At 38.6% G+C, this 13,123-nt stretch overlaps 1 protein-coding gene across 1 annotated transcript in view; it reads left to right on the forward strand.

The window, feature by feature from the left end:
- Positions 1-519: 519 nt before the first annotated feature.
- The window catches only part of plekhg4 (pleckstrin homology domain containing, family G (with RhoGef domain) member 4), a 102,595-nt gene continuing 89,991 nt past the window's right edge, over positions 520-13,123 (forward strand). The window contains exon 1 of the mRNA XM_084403538.1: positions 520-699. The gene's annotated coding sequence lies outside the window, so the exon portion shown is untranslated. The remainder of the gene's footprint in view (positions 700-13,123) is intronic.

Raw genomic sequence — 13,123 nt, forward strand, 5'->3', positions numbered from 1 at the left:
ATTCCGTTCTTTTTTATTTTCCTTCATTACCATTTATTTTCATTTGGCACAGTTTTCATCCTGCAGCCTAGTGGATTTCTTGTGTGAAGGCAAGTGTACTTTCGGGCTGTTTTGTTAAGGGTTGTATATCAAGATGTCTTGTGCCTGTGAACTTTCCAAAGACCACAAATTGTATGGCGTAATTTGAATATGAGTATGTTCCCCTGGTTTCAGTGCACGTTTTTTGGCTTAGCTGTATGTGTGTGAGTGGGTTGGTTGTGAAGGCAGCGCCGTGTGTGTTTGTGTCTGTGAAGTAACTCTTATTGTAATGACGAAGTCTTCACTACTCATACTGGTTTAGATAGGAAAGTCTCACATGCTCCAACTGGCAGATTTGGGAACAGTGTAGGGAAAGAGACAAATAAAGGAGTTTACTCTCTTTGAGAGAGAGAGAGAGAGAGAGAGAGAGAGGGAGGTTTTACAGAAGGGAAAGGGGAGGAGTTTTCCCTGGCTGAGTTTCCACACTGACAGGCAATTCTCAGTGTGTGTATGAGTATCTCACAGGGTGTTTTGTTTTTTTTCTCTCACATGCTGTCAGCATTACCACGGACAGGGTCTTCAGAGACTGGCTGTTTTCTGATTAGCGTGATCTTGTAGGACCGAAGACTTTGGATTAGTGGAGAGCTGCTGTATTCGTCATAGGGCAAAATCTACTTGGGGGTAAGTGACTCTCAGATTAAACATTTTGTCTGTCTGTTTCTCTGTCTCTCTCTCCACCTGTCTCTGGAATTCTGCCTATCCACTTACTCAGCCTGCAGTCACAGCTCTCCATGCCCAAGCAAGTCATCCTGATAGTTTCTTTCCCCAACTTCTGCGTGCCTTCACTGTGTCCTCCCCTCCTTTCATCTCTGAACTAATATTTTTCTTGCTCTCTGAATTTGGAATGTTGATACTGTAAATAACATGCTCTTTTTTTTTTTATTAGATTTTATCAGAATGTGCAGTATATGGATATAGAATGAAAAATGTGTACCTAGGTGTTGTAACTGACCAAGATACCTTTTTAGTATTTATTTATTTTTTGTTACAAAATATTAGAGACTGTAGCCTAATCAGATTTTTTTTTAACAGATAAATTACTCCTAATACTCTGCTCCTAGATCAGTGGTCCTCAACCTTTTTAACTCCAAGGCCCCACATTGTGCACAATGATATTCGAAGGACTCCTTTTTTTCTTTTTCAAAACTTATTTTAATCTATGGGAAGTTGGGAACTCATAGTTCATGTACATTAAAGTAGCTGCAGAAATAAAAATTCTTGAAATTTCAGGATTTCAAGTTTCAGGAGCTAATTAAATTTGTGATTTACTGGATAAGGATTAAATAGAATTTTTTTGTAATCACAGTTTATATCTGATAACATATAGAAACTAGAAATGTATATCCATTATAAAATGGCCCGAGGAATTTTAGTAATTTACATGACTTTTACAGGTCTAGAAATCACACTTTTAAAATGAGACCATATTACATATATCCAGGGTGTTCAAGAACGTGGGAACCCTGTTTCCTCAAAAGAAAAAACGGTGGATGGAGGGCTACATTTATTTATTTATTTCAGTGGTTTTAGCTTCATTTAATGCCTGTTTTGTCTTATTTTAGAACATTTTAAATCACCTTGGTGCCCCTTTGGAAGTTTGCTGAAGCTCCTAGTGGGCCCTCTGGTAGAGAACCACTTCTCTAGGTCATCATATCGATACCTCATACATTTGTTATTCTATTTATATTTTTAATGTTGGGCCATTCTAATACTTTAAAAGTGTTTGTTCGGTACTAATATAAACCTTTTTTTACTTACACATATATGTACAGAGAGTGATAGGTGGCGTTAGTGTTGTGCATGTGTGTGTGTATGTGTGTGTGTGCGCACTGACAGATGCCTGCACGGCTCAGTATTTTTTTTAAATAGCCCTGTTAAGACTTTGTGTGCCGTGACTGCATTGAGTTCACACACCATTAACCTCACACATAAAGAAGACCGTTCTTACATCAGCTAGGTCAATGAGGAGTCCAGATGAATGCCTGTTGAACTTTTGGGCTGGCAGGATGAATGTGACTGTTGATTTAATAGTGCTGCAGCCCGTTTGACACCTCAGTTCAAGCGCACTTTAAATTTACACCGGCCTTGCACTCATAAAAAAGTGTAGGAGGACTGAACTGAACAAATTCTTCAATTTTTGGATTCTCATCATCATCTGTCTGTTATGTATGTAGCACAGAGTAGGATATAATAGTAAATACATACCCCTGACTGCCTTACATGTCACAAGAATAGCCAATCAGACCTGAACTGACAAACATAGTGCCCCCACCAGATCCCTGTTACCCTGGACTGAAACCCTTTGAGTTGCTGCATGTTTGATTGCTAGGGGTGTCAAAATTAATCGTTTCTTCGATGCATCGCGATGCAGACGAGGACGATTCGGTATCGGTTCAGTAATAGACCATAACCGATTATAATGTACGGACTTTTCTGACGTCATTTGTCGCGTACGTGGATTGTGGCGGAAGCATACAATGGCAGAGGGAGGCGAGACGCGAGTGCGAGAATATTAAAAATGCTCCAACTACTTTAAAAGCCGACATCTGGGCACGTTTCGGCTTTTAGGAACAACCTGGTAAGCACGACCTGCAGAAGACACGCGCTGTACTGTGCGCTCATGTCACACACAAATAGAATATGCAGGAGGTAGGCTAATACCACTAACTTCATAAACCACGTTAGCCGTTTTCACCCCGAGCTGTTAACGCCTGGCAGAGTCAGAGAGATGCGCGGATGAGCTCCAACGCCGAATCCGCAGCCAAAAATAAACAGTCCACCCGCCCCAATAATATTCTCTGATTTATCCGCACCCGATGGTCAAATTACAATTATTCTGTGTTGTTACGCGTGATTATAAATGGATGATCCATTCGTCACCTTCAACAGCGGACTCGGCGACGGTTGATGCGCGCATCTTTAATGGTAACATAATAGCCTACACTGATTAATGAGCGCTGCTTTTAAATGAACATTTTTGTAAAACAAAATTTATTTGACAGATTTTCCTTTTCTTAATGGCATAAACAAGCTTTACTCCCTTGAAACTTTAACTGGAATGTCACTGTTTCTGTCACTGCGACTTCCCAAGCACACACACGCGCGCACACATCACTTTTGAAGAGAAATTTAAAATTGAGGATGCGGTGCATCGCGATGCATTGTGATATCGAATTGAACTGAATCGATGACATGATAATCGTAATCGAACCGAACCGTGAGACCAGTGTAGGTTCACACCCCTATTGATTGCTGATTTATTCTTGAAGACGGTCCTTTGGATCAAATCATTAAGATGGCCAATTGGTGAAGGTTTGTTACTCTGAATTATATTGAGACCCCTTTGTGAACCCTGTTCTAGTGTGTGCACAGTGCGGTGCCGTCACGGCTGGGTGCTTCTATGCACTACAGCTGGACCTGAAGGTACAATGTCTGACCCAGAGGGCACTGAAAGTGTGGGAAACATCCCCACACTATTGCTCTGTCCTGCAGACTTCTTGTCATCACTCCGAAATGAGGAATTGATCTTATGTGTAGCAGTGAAAATATTTAGGAAAGACATGCTTCATGGATAAGTCTTACCAAGTAAAAAAGAATGTTTTATGATATGAACCTTGTTGCAGAGAGATTGTGGAGGCACATGAATGTATTTATGTAATTTGAAGGCATGTGTTGTACTGCCAGCACCAATTGAAGTAATCACAGATTGGCCTCAAAGTAGATGTGTAAGACCCCTTGACATTTTTATCAGTGTCATGTGGGTAAAATAAGCACTGCCTGGTAGAGCTGTCACTAAAATTCACAGGCCCAGGAAAAAATGTTTATGGGTGGGCCCCCTCTCTACCATAGAGGACCCACCTCACAGGGCCCCAGACAACTGCTGCATGGTATTATGGGTGATTATGAGTCCGTTTTTTGCTTGAACAGAAAAGAACAGAGAGGGGAAGAACCAGGGACAGGATATTGCAGAATGTCTCTAGCAGAAAATAGTGAACATTGCCTTAAAATTCAATTTCCTCTGTGGAAGCTCCAACCATCTGCCTTCTCCCATCTTTATCCCTAATACTTATGTGCTCATGCTTTGCTTACACGTAGATATGAGAAAGAAACTGAAAAACATTGGCGGTTAACTATGTGATATGATGAAATGAAGCACTAGGTTAGGGAAGGTTTTCTCTGACACTTAGCCCTGGCTCTGGATTCTCTGATTTTCATAACATCATGATATAGTCTTCACTTTTCTATTCAAATCAAAAGCATATCCTATCTCTCTCTCAAACACACAGTGTTTCTTTCTCTCTGAATATCATGTGTTTCATGTTAAATTACACAAACAGTCTGGTGATTTCCCCAATGATGGTATCTAGGTCTCATTCGGTTTGCTCAACAGGGAAGATAGAGTGGGTCCAGAACAGAGTTAGCAGTAGCACTCCACTCAATATGGATTTAATGTTGAAATCAGGGAATGATTCTCTCACAATGTCTATTACATTTATTTCAGTAGCGTTTCATTTAGTTCCTTGAACATGATTACAAGAGGTTTTGACATGTAGTCCTTGGGCTTTTTAAATGAATTCAGAATGGTGATGCTTGGATGAAAAAAAAGAAGATCTTAAGCGGTCTTTACACATTTATTTATTTATTTATTTGTCATTGTGGGATGGCTGTTGGATAGGAGGAATATTTTGACCTCTTTTCTTGGTGGTCAGACTGTAATATTTTGCAGAAAACCTTAACTCTTGTTTACGTCCACATGTTGTTCAGTTTCTCCACATCGTTTATGAATGGGATATCTGATAAGAACTAGCAGAGTGTTAAAACAAAAACAGATGCTCATAAAACCCAGATCTGGTTCGAATCTCTCCTGCATTGCAACGAAGCCCTGTTGTTTCCTGTTGTCTCCTGTTCATTTAGTAAACCACCTAAGGATCTGTCTGTCTCCATCTTTCTGCCTTAAATAATGTTTTACATAACAAAATAAAGATAGCGGTAACTAAGAGGGTGGAGGTGAAGAGAGAGCAGTCTAGAGAATAACACTGAACTTAGTGACTAAAGCCACATATATTTAATGCTCAGTTGGGCTTGGGTGGACCTGCTCAATCCTGCAGTGATGTAACACTGAGTCTCTCTCGGCTGACTCAACATCCCTTCATCCCTGTCACCCAGTGGTTAAGGGGTTAGAGGAGTCATACTCCTGGTTTGTCAATTTGTTTTCTTTTTAGTTGTCAAAGTTTTCACTGTGATTAATTTGGAGATTGGTGTATGCATGTATAATTTTTTCACAAAGACCCATATTCTAAATGTATCCTCTCTTTTAATTCACTAAAGAATAATGGCTTGAAATCATTGTTAAGGTGTGAGAGGCCCGGCTGGGATAATAACATGAACGCTTGCTGTCAGGGGGGCATCAGAAAATGAAGAAAACGTAACATATTTTAAGTAATACATTTTTCTAGTTTTGTCAAGCTTCAGGTAGAAATTGTGAGTGAGAAATATTTTTTTTAATTAAACAAAATGTTGAAGACAATGAGTCAAAAAGGTTGAGGGTTGAAGTGTATGCATGTGTCTGTGTTTGTCAGATTGGAGATGCCCTGGGAGAGTTCCCATTTTAGGTGAACTTGTGTTCACACTGTAAGGCCTAGGGTGTGTCTCAATCAATCAGCGCACTAATCACCAAGTAATCATGTTGTCATCGGTGATCCAGTTACTTTGATCAAGGTCCTTGCATTGCCCAAATTTGGGGTATAAAAAGGAATGGGCACAGTGTTTGCCACAGATTGGTTGTGGAAGAAATAATTCCTTCATTAATAATTCGTTACACAGAACTTTATTATATTAAATATTAATAAAAAATGCTTCACATCTTCACAAAATCCACACACCCAACCCAAAATCCACACATTTAACACCCTAAAAATGACACAACAGCTTATATAGTGTTTTGACCTCGACAACCCAACTGCATTTTACCGCAAACTTGCGACTAACGTTAGTTAACTCACTAAAGAAGGCGCAATCGCTTGTTTGCTAAGGGTCGGGACTCCAATATTAACACACTGACAACATTGTATTCAGAATATAAAATATTTTTTGATCTTGTTGATCTCGGATGATCTCGTTTTCATGGAGACAGACGCGGTGTTCACGGAGGGGAGGGGCTGTGTGTGTGTGTGTGTGTGTGTATATGTATGTGAGAGAGACGCGTGAGTGACAGAGAGACGGAGGGAGAGCAGGGAAAGGAAATGCAGCTAAACGAATATGCTGCATGTTTTAAATAGCGTTAAAAAAAAATCTGTGGCGCACACAGGTGAGTGAAGTCATCAGGGCTCCACCTGTTAGTGAATTTCTATCCCTAAATCTCATTACTAATACACTTCCTAACAATAATGTTCAGTCCTTTAATGATACATAATTTGTCTTTGGCTACATTCCATACTCTCTGAGTAGGTACTTCTTTTTAATACAATGTACTTTGCGACAGATAAAAGTATGTTCTATATAGTATGAATGTGTGTAGTAGGGGTGTCGCGATATATCGGTATTGATGATAATCGTGATATTTAAAAAATGAAATATCGTTATCATGTTAATTAGGGGTGTCTCAATGTACCGGTATTGGCGATAACTGTAATATTTCAAATGAATAGTACAAATATGAATGAATGAATGAGGCATTTATATATAGCCTATATTTACATGACTTTTGCAGGTCTAGAAAAGACTGAACTGCTGTGCAAGCGCTTTACAATCATATTAGGGGAGTCTCTCCTCAACCACCACCAGTGTGCAGCATCCACTTGCAATATGACGCAAGTCAGTTCTTTGCGTTCTTGGAATTGAGAAACCGCGATATTATGTGAAATAGTGAAATATTGGGGTGCAGTTGTTGACTGTGGCTGTAAGTGAAGTAAGTGAAATGCATTGTTGGTCACTATCACGGTGGCGTTTCCTCCCACAGTGGCTTGTGTCCCATCCAGGCCCATCATTCAAATAGACATGATAATAAATGTATATGGTGCAGGTATATTGATATTTATGAAGGAAACTCATTTTCTTTGAAGACTGGATCATTTATTCTGTGAAGCTGAGGTTAGGGGTTAATAATGTTGGTGAGTCTTAGTGGCTTTTCGGCTGAACTGACTCAAACACTAATGTGTACAAATAGTAATTTTCAGTATTTGACACATTTTACATGCTTTGGTGACACAAGCATGTGTCATGGAAAGGTCCTTGCCCATGTGTGCACAAACAGTAACCCAGTAATATATTTACTAGTAAATTCATCAATAAATCATTATTATTATTATTATTTGTATTGTCATTATTATTATTGTGCGTAATCATTTTTACTTGGCCGAAGCCAACTATTTTTGTTATATTGCCTAAAACAGTGATAATTTATTAATTAATTTATTTATAAAGTATTATAATAGGAAAGCTATTTAGTGGCATTGTTATAAAGAATTCAGAAACATTTTGAAATATTTTACATTTACTTCTGACAATTTTCCTTTGAACTGATTTTTTCAGCCTGAATTTGTTGTTTCTAAAGTAAAAACTCCACATCATTCTGTATAATGAACACTTCAGTTCACTGCCTTCACAAAAGGTTTCATTTAAACCGCAAACCGCTCATGTGTTTCCCAAAATGATTTGATGTGTTCAGGGTGTGTTTGCTCATGTCAAACATAAAAACACTGATGTTGACTCAATAGGTGACCGGCAGAGCACCTAAAGACATCTCGCATCATTTTTTTTACCTTACCTTAGCTTGGTGTAAAAGAAGCATTGTTAAGTGTTTTATTAGACTTGTATGCTCTGGTTTTATTTAACTATTCAGACTACAGGTGCACTTATGAGCATGTGTGGACTTTCTCGTGCTTATGTCCACAAAAGGATGTCTAGCTGTGGTTAACCGTCCATTCATTAAACACTTAGTGGCACAAACAGATTAAAAAAGATGGCGCTGAACTACTCTTATGTAAGTAGATTTGGTAGTAAGTCGTTATTTAGCAGATCCTACTGCACTTATTAAAGGCACAGTTGCCTCTAGAGCAATCTGGTAGACCCACAAAAAACATGGAGGATTTGTATTCCATTTTAATTGACTGAATTCAACTAGTAAAAAGTTGTAGAAGCATTAGATTGCTGTTGATTTGACTTCAGGATGCAGTGTAACCATTAATAAAATCTGTCTGTCTTATGTGATGCTGGTAGAATGATTATGATCGCACATTTTTAATCTAGTCTTTGTTGAGGCTGTAGCCGACAGGCAGTGATTTACAAAGCTAAAGTCAATATTAAAGACTGGTGTAATGCCATCAGCCAGTCACAGTTTTATCTGGGGGAAATCCTCTCTCACAATGGACTGAAACAGGTTTGCTTTTAGACAAGTTGTAGGAGTCGAACCGAAAAGCATCAACCTTACGCTGATGAAGAATAAATATATTTGTGTCAAATCCTCCTGCAAGAGGTTTTACACTTCTGAATGTTTTTGTGTGTGTGTGTGTGAGTGTGTGTGTGTGTGTGTGTGTGTGTGTGTGTGTGTGTGTGTGTGTGTGTGTGTGTGTGTGTGTGTGTGTGTGTGTGCGCTTGGGGTGTGTGGCGGTCCTGTCCTTCTGAATTTGGGTGAATAATTAGAACAGAACTTTCATAGCATCTCTTGTGATTCAGCACAAATCACTCACATTAATGTGATACATGTTAACTTAATGTGATGATAAGTTTAGTTTCTAAATGATCATATTCATTGCCATTAGCCTAAACATTTAACATTTATTCCACCTTATATTTAACCTGACCAATCAATGTAATTGGTAACTGATAAGACAAGTTATTCAGTGGGGACTTCAACCTGAATGCGCAATGGGGACCACGGGGACCCAAATTGAGGACCCAATGAGGAAACAAGCTTATAAATCATACAGAATGAGTTTTTTCGAAAATGTAACAATGCTCATTCTCCAGTCATAATTGTTCTCCTTCTCTTTCTGTCTGTCCATTTGTCCCAGTGGAAGTGTTGCAGCATGAATTTGGAGGTATTTTGATGCCAGAAATTCCCTCTTTCAAGAAAAACTTTTCTCTCTCTATCAGAATTGCTGTAGGCATCTCTTTCTACATTCTTGGTAGATAAATGTGACTATCGCAATTCACAACAAAGTGCATATTTTAGCACACCTGGATTTATAGATATGTGGTTTAAATGTTGAGATCTATGATGGTTCTCTCTTTGTTTTCCTCTTGAGAAGGACATTCTCTCTCAGCTTTTTTCAGCACATGAAAACACATGGCATATTCATTCAGAGAACCTCACATGTGTTTGTCATTCATCTGTTTAATCTTTGTTGTCGTTGCTGATATGGGTGTAGCTCAGATTGTCTATTCTGTCTCTCTATATCTCTGTTGGGTTTAGCTGATAATGTTCTCCTCCTGCGACAGAAATTGGCACAAACTGATGTAATTGTTATGAGAACACATGAGTGTTTATTCCAGCAGTCTCTGCGCCAGTTTGTCTTGTTTTCTTCTCATTTAAGGTTCTATCAGTGTTACTGCTTTTTGTCCATCCATATCATATAATGATAAGCATGTCCTCTTTTGATCAGTCACATGTTAGTATCTCTCTCTCTCTCTCTCTCTCTCTCTCTCTCTCATTCTCTTTATATAAACTGTGTAATCTAATAAATCTAAAAATAAATCAGTTTCTCTGTCCCTTGAGCCTCTCAGAAGGCAGCGAGGGCTTCAGGTTAACTGGTATCAGCAGTGCATTAGTCAGTCCTGCCAGACAAACTGCATGTCTTTTCATGTTTAATCACTTAATCAGATTGAGTTTTGGAGAAACAGAGCAGGACAGACAGTCTTGTTTTTCCATCATCTATGTTTGTAAATCTTGAGAGTCTGTGTGTGGAAGCAAACAATAAATGCCAGTAATAAGTCATTGTAAAGGTGCACTAAGTAATGTCATGTTTTCAGCAATCACTTTGTTCACTGACTCTGGATTAGGGCTGTAATCTCCCAGTCGATTAGTCGATTATTTGGTCGATATGTTCTGGCTCGACCAAAATTCTGATTGGTCGATTTTTTTGCCGCGTTCATTTCATTAGTTTTGTCGCGTTCATTTCATCAGTTTTGCCCATAGACTGTAAAAAAATAGGTTTTGCCGCGTTCATTTCATCAGGTGGAAAGCACTAATTGCTAATGGGGGTGTTTTCAGAGCACCGCTGTTTCACAGGTAACAGTCTGCAGTGTTTCCCCTACCATTATATAAGGGGGGCGCCCCGCCCTCCTAACGGCTCCCCTCGCCCCCCTTGGAGGTCAAATTTGATTTGATTTTCTTTATAGCGACAGATTACAATTTGTTATTTTATAAAAAAAAAACCTAAATGGCCCTTAAGTAATATGTTATTTATCTTATTTCCACGATGGCATGTCTTTTCTGTCTGTGTTTACAATTATCCCAATGAGTGCGCACACTCACACACAAACAAACACTTGCGTCACATACAGTTGAGCACTAGCGGACAGAGAGCGCGCGGCTGGAAATGTGTCGCTGAACTGAAGATGGCAACACTTGCTCTACTGCGAGTAGCAGCCGGAGTAGCCCTCCTGCTCCTAGTCTAACGCCCGTTTCACATTTATTTCGTTTGCGGTGAGTATTTTTTTTCCGTACCCATGTTAACAGAGCTTTCACACTGCACGAGGATGCAGTCCGTCGATGATCGATCTGTTCCAGTTGCGGTGCGTATACAGCAGTGCAGAGATCGTTCGTTTCTGCACCGAGTCTATTTCTGCTGTGCTGCAAACGCTGAATTAAAGTGACAGCGCATATTTCGTGGTCAAAATGAACACCGATTGACCTGAAAATGTAGTAATTTCACCATAAGTGCGATTAATTAAATAAAATGTAATTAAATAGTAATCTCACCATAAATTTATTTAATTAATTACTACTTTTTTCACTTTAAGACTGAGTTAAAGCAAGGAAAACAACAATTTACCTCAACAAGGCGACATAATGAACAACACTCGTCTTATTCGTGGAGGTGGAAAAACAAGTTCTTTGTGACATGCAAGATTTATTGTATTAAAATTTAAATACAAAAGATTTTAATATAAGTACATGGTTAAATATTTTACCACTTGCTTGAGCAACTTAATATATTATTATATAGAAGTAATGTATTGAATAATACATTGTTTAAATTGTGTTTACGTGAACGCGCGTTCACAGCAGTGGTGCGTCTGACAGGATTATTCTCTCCAATAAATGCATCATAGAAATAAAAACTTCTCATAAAAAAAGCCCATTTAAAATGTATATATATATTGGTTAGTATTTATAAATCTTTTTTTAGTTGTTAGTTAAAAAAGAAAACTATTTAAGCTCTGGTCCATTAATATTAACAAATACTTCTATAAATTTAACAAAGGTTATTTGCAAAAGTCAATTTTAAAAAGATTTAAATATGTTTATTTATTTTTTTAAAGAGATATCTTATGTTAACATTTTTTAACTTTTACAAACCATTACCCTCCCAGACAACCAATTTATGTGACAGATAGATAGATAGAGATAGATAGATAGATAGATAGAGATAGATAGATAGAGCGTCTGTGTCAATTTTCCCCAAACCAAACAACCCCCCCCCCCCCCCCCCCCCCAAACCTGTAAACCTAGGGGAAACACTGGTCTGTCTTCAGAACACCCCCCTTGTTTTCACTTCTTTTGGATTAGCCCAACCCACTGGAGAAGAGAGACAGATTGAAGAAAGTAGGCTACTAGAAGGTTTGCTGAATATTATTACTTGATCTGGTTTGTTTAATAAATATAATTTTTTTATTAAAGTGACTTTTGTGTTTAAGAGTAAAAGCTTTAAGTTAATAGTCTATTCGTGTCTCAGCCGCGAGGCTGAGCTCCTATGTTCGCGAGCTGTACAGAGCGGCTGAAATTATAGTGTCTGTCAGTTATTATAATACATATGACAAAAACAATTGTCTAAATTATGTTACATATTCCTCAAAAGTTCTTGTCATGATATCACTAGTTGACAACATGGTACTATTTTCGGAAATCACATAGGCTATGATATTGCGCAGGTGCACGTGATGCAACGTCATCAAACGTCACGCAAAATAATTACGTCAAAAACGATTTAATACTGCAAGTAGCCTACTAGTTTTTTATGTTTATTTATAATTCATTTAGGCGGACAACAAGGCAACAAGGCGCACAGTGCGCAGCTAATTAATTTAATTTTTTTTTTAGTCGAAAATTTTCAGGACTTTAGTCGACCAAGATTTTCTTTGGTTGATTACAGCCCTACTCTGGATGCAAGCTGTTTTTTATGTTTAGTGGAATTGCAAAGATAATGGCTATATTCAGAAGGGCACTCTATCATACTACTTTTGCTGTTTCTGCCATATAAAGATATAGTATGGTAGTATGAGTAGTAGGGATGGGACTTTTTGTCGACAAAACGACCGACATTCGACACATGCTCCACTCGACAAAAAAAATAGAGTGTCGACATGTCGAGGGGGCGGGGCTTGTGGGATTTCCAAATTGCATTTTTTTTTTTTTGGCTTTTAATTTATTACATTTCCTATTCAAATACACATCATAAAGTGGCACTTTTCCCATAATGAAATAAAACATTTTAAATAAAACAATCATTTTTTTCTAAATGGAATCGCCACTTGACCGTTGACCCCACTTCTCCCGGAAAGACGCGCGCGCGCACTCGTAGACCAGAGCAAGATAGCGAAAGCAGTACGCCATCAAAGCGCTGTGTGCTCGGGTTTTGGAAGTCAATGTCACCAAAGAAGTGTGTTTTTGTATGCCAGGGCAAGACAACCCTGCACAGATTCCCAAAGAACCCAGCGTTAAGTGGACCAGTGATGGAGTTTGTTTTTTCAGAGCATCAACGGAGCTGTGTAAGACTGTTTGTTCCCTGCATTTTGACAATGATTGTTTTATAAACAAAGCCCAGATCGACGGATTTGCAGATCGTCTAATGCGGATCGAGCAGTCACAATGATAAAGGTTCGC

The sequence above is a fragment of the Rutilus rutilus genome (assembly GCF_951802725.1).
Source record: "Rutilus rutilus genome assembly, chromosome: 3".
In the NCBI taxonomy this organism is placed as follows: Eukaryota; Metazoa; Chordata; class Actinopteri; order Cypriniformes; family Leuciscidae; genus Rutilus; species Rutilus rutilus.